The sequence below is a fragment of the Rhinatrema bivittatum genome, chromosome 1 (assembly GCF_901001135.1).
Source record: "Rhinatrema bivittatum chromosome 1, aRhiBiv1.1, whole genome shotgun sequence".
Taxonomy (NCBI): domain Eukaryota; kingdom Metazoa; phylum Chordata; class Amphibia; order Gymnophiona; family Rhinatrematidae; genus Rhinatrema; species Rhinatrema bivittatum.
The window spans coordinates 663,207,369-663,226,767 of NC_042615.1; positions in this window are offsets into that span (position 1 = coordinate 663,207,369).

Genomic DNA, 19,399 nt, shown 5'->3' on the forward strand with positions numbered 1-19,399 from the left:
TTTAACCATGCCGGTAATCGTTTTCCCTTCCTTCCACCTTTCTTAATGTGTAGAATAAATCTGGACTGCGCTTCTAGGATGGTATTTTTTAAAACTGTCCACTCCTCTTGCACACTTTTTACCTTTATAGTTGCTCCTTTCAGTTTTTTTCTAATTATTTTTCTCATTTTATCAAAGTTTCCCTTTTGAATGTTTAGCACTAGAGCCGTAGATTTGCTTACTGTCCCCCTTCCAGTCATTAATTCATATTATGATCACTATTGCCAAGCGGCCCCACCACTGTTACCTCTCTTACCAAATCCTGTGCTCCACTGAGAATTAGATCTAAAATTGTTCCCTCTCTCATTGGTTCCTGAACCAATTGCTCCATAGAACTGTCATTTATTCCATCCATGAAATGTATCTCTCTAGTATGTCCCAATGATACATGTACCCAGTCAATACTGGGGCAATTAAAATCTCCCATAATAACTGCACTATTAATTTGGTTAGCTTCCCTAATTTCTCTTTGATTTTCACTGTCTGTCTCACCATCTTTGCCAGGCGGATGGTGTATACTCCTATCACTATCTTCCCCAACACAGATGGACGGTAGTATACTCCTATCACTATCTTCCCCAACATAGATGGGATTTCTACCCATCAAGATTCAATTGTGCATTTAGTCTCATGCAGGATGTTTATCCTGTTGGACTCTATGCCATCCCGGACATAAAGCACCTCAACGCTTCCCGGATGCTCTTCTCTGTCATTGTGATATAATGTGTACCCCGATATACCACTGTCCCATTGGTTATCTTCCTTCCACCATGTCTCTGAGATGCCAATTAAGTCTATGTCATCATTCGCTGCAATACATTCTAATTCTCTCATCTTACTTCTTAGACTTCTGGCATTAGAATATAAACATTTCAAAGTGTGTTTTTTGTTTGCATTTTCATTCTGCTTTTTAATTGATAGGGATAATTTAGAATTTTTTAGCTCACGTGAATTTTTAGTTACAGGCACTTGTACTACTTTTCTTATTATTGGAACCTCACTGTTGGGCTGCCCTAATTCTAATGCATCGTTAGTATCCTTTGAAGATACCTCCCAGTTTGACAATGTCCTCCTGCAATTTATCACAATCTACTTGTGATTTAACTACTCTGAATAATTTTGTATCATCTGCAAATGTGATTACCTCACTCATCGTATTCCTTTCCAGATCATTCAAAAGCACTGGTCCAAGTACAGATCCTTGAGGCACTCCACTGTTTACCATTTTCCACTGAGAAAATTGACCATTTAATCCTACTCTCTGTTTCCTTTTAACCAGTTTGTAATCCATGAAAGGACATTGCGTCCTATCCCATGATTTTAGTTTTCTTAGAAGCCTCTCATGAGGGACTTTCTCAAATGCCTTCTGAAAATCAAAATACATGACATCTACTGGTTCTCCTTTATCCACATGTTTATTAACCCCTTCAAAAAACGAAGCAGATTTGTGAGGCAAGATTTCCCTTGGGTAAATCCATCCTGAATGTGTTCCATTAAACAATGTCTTTCTATAAGCTCTGTGATTTTGATCTTTAGAATAGTTTCTACAATTTTTCCTGACACTGAAGTCAGGCTCACTGAGCTATAGTTTTTTTGGAGTTTTTTTTTAATTTTAATTTTTTCATTTTCAGATATATTAACAATATCATATATCAAAAGAATTGAGATTATTCAATACATTACTCTTGAGGCACAAAGATAAAAATAATATTTCCAACATGAAATCTCTTATGTTTTAAGTAAATAGGGAGCCAAGATGTTAAAAGGAAAATGGAGCTCACTTATATCTCACTATAGTATAAAGCATTTACCAACTCATTAAGATGCAACCACCCTTTTATCCCAGTTACACACCTCTGAAATTCCCATCTAAGAAGCCCCTTAATTGTTCTGGCTCTAAAAACACATATTTTTCTTCCTGATATTTTACTAGGCATTTGCAAGGGTATTTCAATATCATACTAGCCCCATGATTCATCACTTCTGATCTCATAAGTAAAAATTCCTTCCTTCGTTCTTGCATAGGTCAGACTATGTCTGGATAAATCCAGACTTTTTGTCCATAATATTGAATCATCCTATTCCTAAAAAAAAATTTTAATACAAGATTTCGGTCATATTCAAAAGATATTTCTGTCTGTATTGACATCTCAAGCATCTCTGTAATATTCAACGTCTGTTGATCCTGTGTTTCTATTCCAACGGATTTCAATGATTTACGTGATATAAATAATACTTTGGTAATCACTGGAGTGACTTCCTTAGAAATTTTAAGGCATTCCATCAAATAGGATTTAAATATATCTACCGGGGGTATTCTCGTCAAAATTGGAAAATTAACTACCCTAAGATTCAAAAATCGCAGGGAGTTTTCAATACTCTCAATTTCTTCTCCGTTATGTTTTCAGCTTTAATTAAATTTGTTTGAATATTCTCCATCGATATTATTTTTTCTCCACATTTTTAATTTTTACCTGATGTTGATTTCAATATCTGTGGCATAACTGACTACAGTCTGGAGATCTACCTTTGCTCATGTTTTAGAAGTTCACGGTTCAAGTCTCTACCTCGCCAATGGGCAAATAGTTTATCTATAACACAGAACCGCAAATCATTGACTAATGAGATTTAGCATCACAATGGGCCAAAAGAGGCTCATTTAAACAATGTTGTTGTACTTTGAATCTATGTTCAATCATGTGGGTTTTAACTAATTGCTTGGTTTTGTCAATGTAAATCTTCTCACAAGGGCATTAAGATAAATCACATTGGGTGACTGACAAGAGTAGAATGTTGTAATTTGATGATTACATTATTAGTGGAAAGGAATGTGTATCCATTGGACACATGGCACATTGAACAGTGTCCACAAGGCTGGTGGCCACCATCTGAGAATGTTGTTTGTATAGCAGCTCTCGAAGTGAAATCAGAATGAATCAATACGTCTCTCAAATTTTTATTCCTGGTATAAGCAATCCTTGGGGGAATTACAATCTCCCATTATTACTGCACTGCCAAATTGGTTAGCTTCCCTGGTTTCTCTTAGCATTTTGGAGTAGAATTTCACGGTATTTTATAAACATTGCAGCTCCCACTTCTCAGTTTATAAAATGCTAGCATAAATCTCTGTGTGTCTACTTATATGCATAAATGTGATATGATGGGTAGGTTTGAAGAGACTGATGTAATAAGACATGCTTGGTAGAATCACTGTTTCGCCTGCAGTTGTGTGCACATTTTTTTGTGCACAAACTTTACTCCTGATTCAGCAAGGCATCAGTGCACAACAAATTTGCAGACAAACAATGTGCATACAGGTTAGTGCCCTGCCATGCAAATCTAATGGTGATGAGGGCATTAGCTATTTCCCTCCCTTCGAGTGCAGAGAAGTGCACCCGCTTATCTCATGCTTTCTTATTGCTTAACTCCTAGTCAGAAGTTGTGTGAAATTTCCAGGGCTAGTGTTAGTAGTCTATAGGCAGAAGCTTGAGTTCTTTTGCTGGGATGTTTATTTGGGATTTATGCAAAGAAAACAAGCTTTGAACACATGAACCATGTTTTATGTGCAGAAATATGTGCAGAAATGTATTGGTATATTTTAATTTTTTTTTTGTCCATCTTTATTAGGGCATGATTCAATAAGGCATTTCTTCCATTTTGTGTCTATGGTAAAATGCCTTGATGAATCAGGCTCTTAGTTAGTTAGTTTATTGTTTTGAGAAATTGCTTGGCTTATATAAAATAAAAATTATATACATTTAAAAGATAAAAATTACAATAAAAGAAATAATACAAAATAAAATGGTAGAACATAAGATAAATGTGCCAAATCTGTTATGGAATCTTATTCATAACCATCCTCAACATGTTGTGTCGAATTCAGTAGCAGCTACAGTATATGGAAGCCACTCAGTTTCACAGTTAGAAATTGTTGCATGTTTTATATTAAATTGTTCAACAATTCTAGTTCTAAAGTTTGAATGTGTGGTGTAAAAGTGAGATGAGCTTGAAATTTTCAGCTTCTGTTCTTTGCATCGCTTAGAAAAAGCCACTATATGGGCCTATAAAAGACTTTTGATATTTTTAGCAGACTAAGTTGGACATTGAATATAACAAATAACCATTGCCATGTGTAAATGTCAAATTTTTGATCTTCTTGATATGAAAGTCATCTAAACATTTGTTCACCTTGTTTCAGGGATTTAATATTTTCTGATATGGAAACATACCAGTTAAAGAGTAAAGTGAAATTTAAAAAATCTAAGCAAAATTGTTCTTTACAGTGAGGCACCAAATGGATGGCCAAGTATTACAGAACAGGATTTTTATATCAGATTAAAAGAAAACTACTATTTTTGTAACTAGCATCAATCCAGGTATATTCTCTTACCTGACTTCACAATAGCAGGCCGATGCAATACTGACATGCTAGAAATGTGCATTCAAACTGGTTGTACTTTTTAAAATCCATGCACAATCACCTCTCCTGGGCACTCGATGCAATAGGCAAATGATCTACAGCTCTAAAAAGGACATGCTAGTGTATAGTCTGTCAAGAATCAGAGATAAAGGCACACATTTTAACACCTATGAATCTATGTAAGTGGTGGAAAAAAGCATCCAAGCGTGCAGGGAGAAGCAGCTAGGTGTGAAAGAGCAGCAAGTTGCAGATGGCATGACCCATGACATTTGACTGTATGGCACCACAACAAATGGAACAACATAGAACTGGCATTATGGAAAAAGAAAGACAATTATGCTGGAAAAGGAGAGGGTAGTAGGAGAATTTGGCCAAAGTCCAATGACACAAGTTGGCAAAGTTAAAAATGGTAAAAGAGCATAAAGAAAAATGCATATAAACCCAGCTATGACAAGCATTCAGGGAGTTAGAAACTTAAGGTATACCAAAGCTATCTGTGGTGTCAGTCTGCCTTTCCAATACTCTGTATGCTGAATAAGAACTGTCAATAAAGAATTTTATTGCTTGCTTTATATCCAGAGAATTGGTTTATACATGGGGAAAACATACATCTTGGTGACCCTGATGTGATTCCCAGGCATCCTGCAGGATGAAAGGATATAGAGTAACCTTGGCAGAGACATCTGAGAGAAATCCATGTCAGTAAGCAAAACTGTACAAAGACAACTCCATAAAGGCCAGAGGCGGTAGGTATAAAAAGTCCTTCTTATATTTCTTTTTATTTTGGGGATACCCACTGATCTTCAGATCATCTCTGACTCTGATATATAAGATTCATTATGTCTGATTCTACTTTAAGTTTGCCTGTAGATATAGTGCAGCATTTTCTTTAAATAAAAAATTGTACTAGAACATAACAAAAAATGGTTTAAGGCATCAAAATCTAATTTATTTTTTTATGCTGGCCACAGACGTTCCCTATCGGATATCTTGCTTTCAGGACTCCAATGTTTTCTACAAGAAAATAAGATGGGTAAATCTCTTGAGAGACATTTACAAATTTTAGGACTATGGGATTTAGTAAGAGAAAGTAAAGATAAACTGACTAGTCTACACCCATATGATCAGGGAAGACTCACTGAGACAGTCACTACAAAAAGTCCAGTTTCAGGGTCAGACACAGCCCCTTTATATTCACACTATGTAGTAGCCACTCTGATACAACATCTCCAAAAGTGGCACAAAAGAGGTTTTGTAGGGACCAGAGGGTCACCTATATCTTTTCTACCCTAATGGGTTGCTATTCTGGTATTATTGGAAACATAATATGAGAAAGGACTAAAAATCTCTGTCTGTTGGATAAAAGCCTATACAGGAAAAGAGGATTGAATTTCATATTGTAATGCACAAGCAGATAAGGCTGCTCAGGAAGTGACAGCAAGTTTAATGTGTATGACTCGAAGTGTTGGAGCAATGGACTCTTTAGCCGGTGTGAGAGCAGATGAATCCACCGAGGGAAGGCCATCTAGTGGCTCTTGAAGCTGGGAGGTGGTGCAGAACCAGGAGACCAGACTGGAGCTTCACCTTTACCAGCCCTCGTTCCCTGCAAGTTGAGCCCTTGGGTCCTGGGGCCGGCATGACTTAGGCGAAGGTCTCCTGGCAGGAGAGTCCAGTAGATGGTCCAAGTCGAGGCTGGCAGAGATCCAGAATAATGGAGATGGTTCAGGAGTCGAGGCGGGCAGCAGCGGTGCAACATGGTAAACCAGGCCAGAAGTCGGGGCAAGCAGTAGACAAGCAGGAACCAGAGAACACACCAGAGGTCAGGACGGACAGAAGACAGGAGAATCAGGATACCAAGCCGAGGTCAGAGCCGAGGAGACAATCAAAGACAGGAACTGGAGGAGGAGCAGAACCACAGGAGCAGGAACACAGAAACTCAGGAAAAGGTACTGGAACAAGCTGGAACACAGGAATGGAGGCAGGAACAAGCAGGAACACAGGAACAGAGACTGGAATGCAGAAACAAGCAACTAGCTACTCTCTCAAGCTGACCTGGTGCCAAGGCAAAAAAGAGAAGCAGGAAGTGGGCTTAAATAGCCCCAGCGGGTGATGTCAGCGCTGGGGGCCGGGCTGAGGTTTCCCACCATGGCCCCTTTAAATCCCCAGCTAGGCTGCGTGCACCTAAGGCGGAGGAGCCCAGGAAGGAATCGGTGGCATCTTCCTCGTGGGGAGAATGCTGCAGCAGAGGCTCACATCTGCTGGTTAAGAAGAAGGCAGAGGCTGGCATATGCTGATTAAGGTAGGGGGACCTAGCTGCGGTGGTCTGCAGCCAGGATTCTCAACATTACCCCCTCTTACGCCCCCTCCGACAAGGACCAGGCTTGTCAGGGTGCTCATGATGGAACTGGTGGAGGAGAGATTTGTCCAAGATGTTGGAGTCAGGTTCCCAGAAGTTTTCCTCCAGGCCAGGAGAGTAAGTACTCCCAATGTCTGTGGTTGTACCTGTCATCAAGGATGTCTTGGACTTGATAGATAGGGTCTTCATCAGCTATCATATCAAGGGGTTTGGGAGGCTTCCGATGAAATGCTGACAGGACTAGAGGTTTCAACAGCGAAACATGGAAGGCATTGTGGATTTTTAAACTTGAGGGCAAACGCAGATGATACGAGACTGGACCTAGGTTCTCACTCATGGTAAAGGGTCCGATGTACTTGGGTGCCAAGTGCATAGAGGGCATCCTCAAGCGGATGTGGCAAGTGCTCACCTACACTCGATCTCCAGATTTAGAGAGTGGAGGCTGGCGACGGTGTTTGTCTGCCCCCTTCTTGGCAGACTTGGCCGCTTGCTGCAGGTGATTCTGAGTGGAGTTCCAGAGTGCATGGAGTTGTTGAGCCATGGATTGAGCTGCTGGTGAAGGCACAGCCAATGGTAAAGGCAATGGTGGCGCGGGTTGCTTCCCAGAGACAATCTGGAATGGAGATGCTCCAATCACAGAGTGGACATGATAGTTATACGAGAACTCCACCCAAGGCAGAAGGGGTGCCCAGTCATCTTGTCAGTGTCCCACAAAAGAGCAGAGATAGCCCTTTAAAGTGTGGTTGGTTTGCTATGCTTGGCTGTTCCCTTGCGGGAGAAAAGCAGATATAAAATCCACTTTAACCCCGAACTTCTTACAGAGGGCATGCCAGTACTTGGCGGTAAATTGTGATCCACGGTCCAAGGTTATGTGTCTGGATAGACCGTGCAGACGAAAGACATGTTAGGCGAATAAGTGGGCAAGTTCAGATGCCGAAGGAAGTTTTGGAAGAGCCACAAAGTGGGCCATTTTCGAGAATCTATCGATAGTTACCCAAATAACTTGCTTCCCTTCAGATACTGGTAGGTCCACCACAAAGTCCGTGGAAATGTGGGTCCATGGCTCTTCAGGAATGGGGAGTGGCTGCAAAAGACCCCATGGGTGACCTGGAAGCGGCTTCTGTTGGGCACAAGTTGGGCAAGAACTGACATAGGCCTGGACATCTCAATTGACGTGAGGTCACCAATAGTAGCGAGTCAACAGTTCCAATGTGTGGGTGTTGCGACTGTCGGTCTTCGAAAGCTTTGGTTGGAGTGAAAAGCACATAAAACAGTGGTTAAGGAAATCCTGGCATTGTTTAGGATCCCCAGCATAGCGAGGTGCTGTTGGCAGATGCAGGGAGGCTGAAGGCACCGGTACTGGAACTGGAGGTGGAGGCGGTGCCGTAGCCTGAGGCGTGGAGTCCAGGTAGTTAGCCAGCTGCTCAACGGTGGCAGTCAAGAGGTTCAGGCAATGTTGCTGCTGCTGCAAATGTTTAGCGATGCCTGGAATGGCCTGGAGGCCGGAAAGGTCCACCGGGTCCATGGCCTTGGCAAACTGTTGGAATGGTGGACCCTTGAGCTGGCTTGAGACCTGATGGATCCACTGAGGGAAGGCCCTCTAGTGGCTCTCGAAGCCAGGAGGTGGTTCAGGACCAGGAGACCAGACCTAGATCGCCCCTGGAGCCCTTTTTGAATATTGGGATTACATTAGCCATCCTCCAGTCTTCAGGTACGATGGATGATTTTAATGATAGGTTACAAATTTTTACTAAAAGGTCTGAGTTCCTTCAGGACCCTGAGGTGTATACCATTTGTAGCAATGATAAAGACACATCAGGCAGGATTCGTGGTGAAGCGTGTCCCCGGGAAGGTCACCTCTCCTCCTCCTTCCCCGGGGCTCCTTTTTATTGTACATAATTCCATCACAAAGCATGGCATGCAGATTTGTCATAACATCATTGCGTCTTTGCAAATACATACATCATTCATTGGATGTTAAAGCGACATACCATAAATGTCCTTCCTGGCCTTTATGCTGACTACGCGTAAGCTAACAGGTCAGGAGGGGAAAAGTTCATAACTGGACATTGAGCTGTGTTAAACTAGCTGACTATGTGTGAGAGGAAGTAGGCACCGAGCAGTTTCGGTTTGATACAGTTTGAGATCTATTCCTGGGGCAGGCTGTCTGAAGCAGGTTGTTTATGAGACAGATTTCCTGTCTCAGTTAGGGCAGGAGGAAGCTTGCACAATTCCGCTGTCTCCAGTGAATGCCGGAGAAAGAGGAAAGTTAGAGTTAACCCCTGAGATACTCCTTCAGGGGCTAAGCTTACGATCCCACACCATTTGGTCCAGGTGATTTACTACTCTTCAGTTTGTCAATCAGGCTTACCACATTTTCTAGGTTCACCGTGATTTGGTTCTGTCCATCTGAATCATTACCCATGAAAACCTTCTCTGGTATGTGTATCTCCCCAATATCCTTTTCAGTAAACACCGAAGCAAAGAAATCGTTTAATCTTTCCATGATGGCCTTATCTTCTCAAAGTGCCCCTTTAACTCCTCGATCATCTAACAGTCCAACTGACTCCCTCAAAGGCTTTCTGCTTTGGATATATTTTAAAAAGTTTTTACTGTGAGTTTTTGCCTCTGCTGCCAACTTCTTTTCAAATTCTCTCTTAGCCTGTCTTATCAATGTCTTCCATTTAACTTGCCAACGCTTATGCAATATCCTATTTTCTTCTGTTGGATCCTTCTTCCAAGTTTTGAATGAAGATCTTTTTGCTAAAAGAGCTGTAGCAACCGGACCTCTCAGCCAGTGGCACAATCCCATCTTTGCTGTCTACCACCACTGTTTCTTGCTTGTTCAGCTAATGCTTTTGCTTCTTGCTTCACCCATCTACTAAACATAGTTGCTGTCTGTCTGCACTGCTTTACTAGCTCTGAACCATACAACCCCAACAGCATTTTCTATGCCATCTTGATAAACGTAGAGAAGAAGAACATGGAAATAATGCCAGCACTGTACAGTTCAGCTAATAATCAAAGCAATACAATACCAACACAATCAATGGTGGAAGGAGGGGAGAGAGGAAGAAACATGGGTGGAAGTAGGGGGATATTAAGAGGCAAAGAAGAAATGGGGAAACAAAGGCACAGGATGGATGAGGAGTTAAATTATGTGGGAAAAGATAGAGGTGTAACAGAAAGATATACATGGTGTTGGATATATAGGGTGGGAAGTAAAGAGATGCTTAGAGGAAGAAGATATACAGTATGGCTTTGGGAAGGAGATACAAAGTGTATAAAAAATGCAGAAGGAAAGAAGGGAGAAGATGGAAGGAGGAGGTGCAATGGATGGCAAGCACCATCTTGTGCTCCTACCATGTGACAGGGGCTGACCAATGGCACCGGTAGCCCCTGTGACACAGTAGGTCAAAGGCTATCTGTGCCATTTTGAATACCGGCAGCCGAGGGTTGAGTGCAGGAGATGACTCCTGGACCCCCCGCTGGACCACCAGGGAGTTTTGGTAAGTCTTGGGGGGGGTCAGGAAGGTAGGGGGTTTGTTTAAATTCGCTCATTTAGGCGGCCGAATAATTCGGCAAGATTTGTTGTATTCGTGGGGAATCGCGATACGTTTCGCTTCCCCATGAATACAACGAATATGGCCCTATACGTTATGGATTACCAATTCGTAGGGAATGAATGCACACCCCTAGAAGGGAGTAAAGGATCTGGGAGGGGGGATCCCCCTAAGAGGGTTGATGCCATTCTTGTGGGGGAGACTGGGAGAGGGGAATGCTCCAAAAGACGCAGACATCATCCTAGGAGCGAGGTCTTTGAGGGAAGTTGGAAGGGGGATGCCCTGGAGGAGGTTGTGGGAATTCTATGGAACAAGAGGGAGGGACTGAACAATCTTTATGAGGAAGTAGGGGGGAGGTGCTCCATCTTTCTAACTTGCCCTTTCACTTATGACTGATATGCACAGGGGATTTGGTAACAGCTAGCCTTAACATCCACAAGAAATGAGGCATGCTATTGAGGGAAAAACTTTAGTATGTCCCTAGTAAAATGTATTATATACTCATTGCACATTAAGTGGGCTTTTGATATACGTGTAAAGCTTTTACTGAATTGCATGATACAACTTTTTTAGCACAAGTTTTATTGCATACTCATAGAACCCTTTGTGTCTATGGGAAAAGAGCTTAGCGAGTCAGGCATTTACTAGAGAGGAGAGATTGAGAGAGTAAAGGGAGGTAAGAAGAATAAAAAGGTTCTTAACAAGGAGAGACAGTTGTAGACAGAATATTATGAGAGAGGGCAAGAGAAGATGAGTGACAGACAAAAAATAAAGAAGAGGCAAAAGAACAAAATGCAAAAGAAAATAAAAGAGAATACTAAATTGAAGAAAACAATGCAAAATTATTAAATTATGCCAGGATTTCTCAAATTTGACCTGGTGATACCACAGCCAGTTGGGTTTTCAGGCTATCAGTAATGAATATGTATGAGATATGCAAATAATCTCATACATATTCATTGTGAATATCCTGAAAACCTGTAGCTATGGGGTTGCCATGACAGGCTTAGAATGCCTTGACTTAGACACACTACAAAAGATGGAAAATAGTTTCATTTTTTTTAAAATGAAAGTATAAAAAAAACAAAGATTTGATCACAATTAGCTGTTTTGTATATAATAAGCAATTTAAATTAGCATGGTTAATTATGCAAATGTTCCATAGAATCAAATTTTGGAGTATACTTTCTGATCATTGCATCAGAATCTTCTAATGAACTACCTCAAAAAACATGTGGCTATTGCTCTCGGGGATGGACCCTTGTTCTGGAGCAGTGGAGAACGGATCCCTGGTAGGGACCAGGAAGCACCTGCCCCCAGGGGGTGGAGCACTGGAGGAGACAGAGGCTAGGATGAGCTTCACCACTGGAAGCCTGCGGTCCTCCCGGGTGGAGCCCATAGGGTCCCGGGCCACTTGGACTTAGGTGGGCCTTGCAGGGTCTCCTGGAGAGATGATAGACAGGCATGCCCACAGACAGGAGAGGAGCGTGATCAGGTTCGAGGCTGGAGGAAAGGTGGCTCAAGGAAGACCAGAACAGCATAGGCGATGACAAGGCAATGGACAGAGCCAGAATCAGGAGATGTGGTCAATCAGGCAGAGGTCAGAATCCAAGGTCAGTCCGAGAAGTGGTCAACAATGCAGAGGTCAGGATCCGGAGGTCAGACGAGGTCACAGGCAGGCTGGGGTCAGGAGGCAGGCAGCAGGCAGAGTAGTCAAGGAACAAGCCAAGATCAGAAGGCAGGCAGCAGGCAGAGGGGTCAAGGATCAGGCTGAGGTCAGTACCAGAGAGACAGTCCGAAGGTACTACCTGGGGAAACGACAGATGAACACAGGAACAGATGGACGCTGGAACAGAAGGATGCAGGAACAAGGCTGGAACAGTAGGATCCTGGAACGAGACTGTAACAAGACTGGAACAGGCTTAGCACGCAGTGACAATCTAGCATGAAACTAACCCAATTGCCAAGGCAAGGAAGTGCAGGCAGGAACTTCCTTAAGTAGTTCCTTCAATCAGGGCACTCCACGGAGCTAGGACCCGCCCCTGGCCCTACAAGAGCCTGGGCGGTCTGCGTGCGCGCACGTAGGGGCATGGCCAACGCCTCAGAAGGTGCCGAACTCCGGCTTGAGGCCTGGTGCGTAGTGGAAGGCCTGGTGACCACCGCTGCGGGACACCGAGGCCTGGAAGAGCTCGCAGCTGCTGCTAGGGAGGCCGACTCGGGACCTGCGGAGGAGCCAGAGAGGTGAGCAGGCCCATGCGCGGGCCGGACGCAAATGGGGTGCGCAACAGTGGCCTTGACCATAGCAAATGTTTTCTAGTTGTTAAATCCAAGCAGAAGTATATGGTAATGCATTATATAAGGAATTTTTTCCTGCTTTTTCTGTTTCACTGTAAACCGGCATGATTTGCATTTAATGCAAGAATGTCGGTATATAAAAGTTAAAAATAAATAAATAAATAAATATACCCTGCATGGTCTGTAATATTACACATTGCATGTGAAATTGTTGGATCCTGCATCTTTAAGAAACTCATGTGCTATGAAACAGTCTTAGCAGATAATGAATTCTTCATGTTATAAGAATAATGACCTATTTAATCTTAGCAAGAGTAATTAAAAGATGTTCTTTAGTAATGATGTTAACAGCAATAGATATTGAATTTTCCCAGCTGATTTTCTACTGTCTTAGAGAATATTTTTCCAAGTTGCAGACTAATGTGGTCACGTAGACAAAAGCACATTTCAGAAATGTATTTGAGCAGAAACCAATTACATCGATTCCTGCCTAACTGTGACAATGAACACTTGGTTTCCTTTGAAATAAGGATATCATTATCCTTAATTATTTGAGGTTTCCTGCTCAGTTATAAAGCATCATTCTTTATTTGAATAATCAAAACACAAATACAAGCATTAGGAGTACTGCCTTGTTGGAATATTAACATTTTGCTTTATATACAGTAATCCAAGTCCTCTCCAGTGTCCTTTCATAAGTAGCAGCACAATTTCATGCACATTTATTTTTCCACATGAAAAAAAAATAAAGAGATCTTTCCCGTTCTTGTATGGGAGCAAGTTTCACAGTGAGATGCCATAGCACAGTGTTTTGCATTGGCTTTAACATCTTCATTTCTCTTGAGAAAAACTCTTGGATGAAGCGTAAAAAAAAAAAAAAAAAAGCAAAACTCTTGAGAGTTGCATTCATAAGCCACTGGGTTGTGTTTACTGGTATTTGCTTTCCAAGCTCTCATGCTTCGGTGCATTCCAAATCATACCTTAGCAAGCCCTTCTCTCTCTGACTCTGCATTTTCTCATGGAGATCTTGGTTTCTTGGTCCCAGCCAGGGATTATTTGAATAACCTGGTTAACATGGATTTTTCTCTTTTACTTCCCTCCAAATATCACTTGCAGACATTCTCCCTCCCTCCAAGCACCCCGCCATCAAAACCCTGGCATTGATTGCTAATTTCCCTTGCTCTGTCAAGATTAGTCCAATGATTCTGAGTAATTTTGTCTCATTTTCTCAAGGGAGTAGGCCTGAAATAATGCAGTGTTTATTTTTATACAAATTCTCACAGTACTACAACTTTCCAGTGACTTCCTGGGATGTGTCTGGCTTTTCACCGGCCAAAAGGGCATTCTCAGAGGTAACTCCTTCATGTAAACCTAAAACTGGCCCTTTCCCACAAAGCAGCTTATCAGGAAGTTTAAAGTTCAACAGTCTCGTCATTCACTGGTAAAAAAAAGAGGCACTCTTCTGGTGACAACTTCCGCATACTTATTCTACTTTTTATAATGGAAACCTGGTAAGATTCTGCTAAAGACGAGGCAAATTGCATTGCGGGAAGAAGTAATTCTAATAGCATTTCTGTTTATTGCTAGGCACCAAGTCTGCCCCACTTCAGTTTATTGTTTTTATGTCTCATACAGAGTTTTAACTTGACAGCTCATAATACCATAATGAAATGCTCGCTTGGTTCTCTATGTTGCTTGATTATCATTTTGCCCCAGGGAGCCTGACTGTTGGATTTATTGTTAAACAAAGCTGGTTGGTATTGTGTTTTGATAAACAATTTACACCTTTGTGATTAGCAGAATTAGATTGTGATTAGCAGAATTAGATTGTTTTGATGAGTGATTCTTGATTTGCATATTAAAGAATAGCAACATCACCTTGGTGGTCTCATGCATCCCCATCCTTCTAACTCAAATATATTTCACTGTAGAGGGTGTGGGTTTTTCTATAGGATCTGATAACTGTTATATACTGACTGGGGGGGGGGGGGGGGGGAGGATAAACAAAACTGAGTTCTTGCCTCACGGAAACCTCACTCCTGAAATAAACTGCAATAATAAATTTAACTGGGATCCCTGGTCAGACAATTGTTGCTGCTCCAAAAACAGTCACTTCATTGCAAAAACCAGTACAAAACAAAGATTCAATTTTTCTTCAGAATAAATCAATCACAGCTCTTCTTTATCACACCATATAGAAACCATATATCTTTCATGAGATAATTTTATTTTGAATTTCAATTTGATACACACTTTTCTACTAAATGTGCGCACAGTCAAAGTGTGGCTCAACAATATTCAAAAAACATTTGTGGTGACCCTTTGGGAATCACCATTATTTGTCATAGTTCTTAAACCTTTTTCTTGAGCTAGGAAAAGGAGATAGGTAGTAGAAGAAGAAGAGTGCAGCATTATCAGAACAGCTCCTCCACAGAGGTTGCTGGAATGGCTAGCTCCCTGCTGGTATAAAAGCAGCTTGCGTCATAGCTAGGCATGGCATTTTTGGTTAGCAGTTGAAGGTGAAGAAGCTAGCTTTTCCTGAGTTGAAGTTTGTTCCTCTGTTCTGTATGCTAGGCTTGAAGGCTTGGAACCCTACATGGAGTAGGAAGAAGGCAACTACCTTTCTAGTACTAATCCCAAGGGTTGTTGAATGGATTTTGGACTTATCTTTTGATGATTTTTCCTGCGAGAGCCCTGATATCTCTCGCTAAGAAGATTTTGAGGAGTCCCTGGCTAGGTTAGATCAGAAGGTAGGGAAATTCTGCTGTTCTATATCTCATACAGAGTGAATAGATCATGGATGACTTGCTGCAGAATGAGTCCACATTTCTGCTTTCTTTGTGAAGTTTTTTGCCTTGTTATTTTTGGTGCAGACCGTTGCTGCCGTTGTGCAGTTTGTTGCTGCCGTTCCTGCTCTGAAGTGGAGACAACCAAGAGAATTGTTTTGTTCCCTGCTGCCTGGTCCTTTCCTAGGAAAGACTCTGCATGTCATCTGAAGAAGAAAAACCATGAGTAAGACCTTTAACTTAGTCTTCTCCTTGGGAAGTTTGTGCAGAGATTGAAATCTTGTATTTTTTCCCATCAGTAATTTTTGGAAGAGATTTTCCACCCAACTAGGACACCTCTGTCCACTTGGGAATCCTTGCTTTTCCAAGCCTTGGTGGGTGAGAGTTTTCCCTGGCTCAACTACTGAGAGACATTTGCATAGAAAGAAAATAGAAGAACTGGGATTTCAAGCTATTAATGCAAAGATCTGATGTGTAAAGTGCCAATTTTGCCATTTAAGAAGTTCTACAGTACAGATTTATTTTGGTCACTCAACTTGAGCCTCCAGAGTATTTTGTGCCTCATATCCCTTACATGTGAAATTGAACTGATACCTTCCCAGGACAGTGTTTTGAGAATCCCCTGGTACCTTGGGCCTTGGAGGATTGATTCCTCCCAGGGGCGGATTCCGGGTAAAGATTGGCCCGGGGATTTTCCACCCTGGCTAGCCCAGGAGAGAGATACCCAGTGGTCTGCTGAGCGACCGGCCCACCAGGGGATGCCTGATCCCCCAATAGGTCAATCCACCCCTGATTCCTCCCTCCCCCCCATTGGAGAGAACTCTATTCAGGGGTCTGTGGGACTGTGAGAAAGGGATAAGAAGTAGCCCTTAGACCTCTTGTCTAGGCTCCAAAATTGGAACAGGGATTGCACATCATAATACAAATATTATATAAAATGCAATATTATAATGCAATTCTTTTCTAGCAGCAGTACAGAGTGATTTACCGGTTCTTCTTGTTTACTAAACAGATAGATTATGACCAAAACTTCTATTGTACCTTCCTTTAATTAAACAATTTTGCAGCCTTGGTATTGAATTGGGTGAGTTATGACTAATTCTTCACAATTTCCTTGTAAAGATAATCAGAAAACAATGGTCAATACCTTACCAGACTTCTCTGTTGAGGTATGAACTATAGTATTAGCCATGCTGGAAGAGTCTCACTTTCCTAGCACTGCACTATCTGGGCAGATGAGACATTGATGGTAAGTTGTTTCTCCAGACATTTGGGATCACAAATCTGCTTCACTTTTTTGAAGGAGTTAATAAACACGTGGATAAAGGTGGATTTTCAGAAGGCGTTTGACAAAGTTCCTCATGAGAGGCTTCTAAGAAAAGTAAAAAGTCATGGGATAGGTGGCAATGTCCTTTCGTTGTTTACAAACTGGCTAAAAGACAGGAAACAGAGAGTAGGAATAAATGGACAATTTAATGGAAGGGAGTGGAAGGAAGTGGGCAGTGGAATGTCTCAGGGATATGTATTGGGACACTTACTTTTCAATATATTTATAAATGATCTGGAAAGAAATACGACGAGTGAGGTAATCAAATTTGCAGATGATACAAAATTGTTCAGAGTAGTTAAATCACAAGCAGATTGTGATAAATTGCAGGAAGACCTTGTGAGACTGGAAAACTGGGCATCGAAATGGCAGATGGATAAGTGCACATTAATATAAGGAAAAATAGTTAGGTTCCATAAAAGGTGCTACCACCCAAGAAAGAGATCTAGGCGAAATAGTGGATAACACATTGAAATTATCGGTTCAGTGTGCTGCGGCAGTCAAAAAAGCAAACAGAATGTTGGGAATTTTTAGAAAGGGAATGGTGAATAAAACAGAAAGTGTCATAATGCCTCTGTATCGCTTCATGGTGAGACCGCACCTTGAATACTGTGTACAATTCTGGTCGCCGCATTTCAAAAAAGATATAATTGCGATGGAGAAGGTACAGAGAAGGGCGACCAAAATGATAAGGGGAATAGAACAGCTCCTCTGTGAGGAAAGACTAAAGAGGCCAGGACTTTTCAGCTTGGAGAAGAGACGGCTGAGGGGGGATATGATAGAGGTGTTTAAAATCATGAGAGGTCTAGAACGGGTAGATGTGAATTGGTTATTTACTCTTTCAGATAATAGAAAGATTAGGGGGCACTCCATGAAGTTAGCATGTGGCACATTTAAAACTAATCGGAGAAAGTTCTTTTTTACTCAATGCACAATTAAACTCTGGAATTTGTTGCCAGAGGATGTGGTTAGTGCAGTTAGTATAGTTGTGTTTAAAAAAGGATTGGATAAGTTCTTGGAGGAGAAGTCCATTACCTGCTATTTTTAAACACAGCTATACTAACTGCACTAACCACATCCTCTGGCAACAAATTCCAGAGTTTAATTGTGCGTTGAGTAAAAAAGAACTTTCTCCGATTAGTTTTAAATGTGCCCCATGCTAACTTCATGGAGTGACCCCTAGTCTTTCTACTATCCGAAAGAGTAAATAACCGATTCACATCTACCCGTTCTAGACCTCTCATGATTTTAAACACCTCTATCATATCCCCCCTCAGTCGTCTCTTCTCCAAGCTGAAAAGTCCTAACCTCTTTAGTCTTTCCTCATAGGGGAGTTGTTCCATTCCCCTTATCATTTTGGTAGCCCTTCTCTGTACTTTCTCCATCGCAATTATATCTTTTTTGAGATGCGGCGACCAGAATTGTACACAGTATTCAAGGTGCAGTCTCACCATGGAGCGATACAGAGGCATTATGACATTTTCCGTTTTATTCACCATTCCCTTTCTAATAATTCCCAACATTCTGTTTGCTTTTTTCACTGCCGCAGCACACTGCACCGACGATTTCAATGTGTTATCCACTATGACACCTAGATCTCTTTTTTAGGTTGTAGCACCTAATATTGTGTAATTATAGCATGGGTTATTTTTCCCTATATGCATCACCATGCTCTTATCCACATTAAATTTCATCTGCCATTTGGATGCCCAATTTTCCAGTCTCACAAGGTCTTCCTGCAATTTATCACAATCTGCTTGTGATTTAACTACTCTGAACAATTTTGTGTCATCTGCAAATTTGATTATCTCACTGACCCAGTAAGAAGTTGCCTTACTGGGTCAGACTTGAGTTTCCATCAAGCCCAGCATCCTGCAGTGGCCAATCCAGGTTACATGTACCTGGCAAGTACTGTTGCGACCGTCGCTGCTTGATGCCCTCACTCTGCCCTCTTTACCTCTGTGGCGACTCCCTCCGGGTCTGATAGACGGTTAGCTGCCACGGTGTCTTGTTGCTGTCTCCCTCCTGCGTCCCCAGACCGGCACGATGCTGTGGATCCGCCATGTTGCCTGATGACGTAGGGTGCGCACGCATGCTCCGATTGATGTACCAGCAAGGGTGCGAACCTCGGGGGCATCCTCCTGGGATGACGTCATCCGCTTCCAATATAAAAGGTCTCAGTATTCGCTAGCGAACTGAATTAGCAAGGACTCGCTTCGGCTGTCCAAGCTCCTCTGCCAGGGGGATTGCTTCAGCTTTACTCCCAAGCTACACTGCCTCCTCGGACTTACCAGGTGTACCTGCTCCTCGGGAGCCTCACTCTCTTTTCTTTATTTCAGATTGTAGATAGGAACCGGTACTCGTTCTTCGAGGGCCCATGTTCCTGAACACTCTGAAGATTCTCTACTGCATGGAAGCTATCGCAGATACAGACATTTGTGAGTTACCATTGTTCTCTCAGAGCTTTCCCTGGAACTAGGTACTCGCTCCTCGAGGGCCTAACCCTTTCCAGCTTCTGAGCTTCCTTAAGACATGTGAGTTTTGTCATCTAGTTCTGGCTATGAACACAGCATACCCTGTCTACTCACTATCTATAGTTTCTCTACAGCTCAG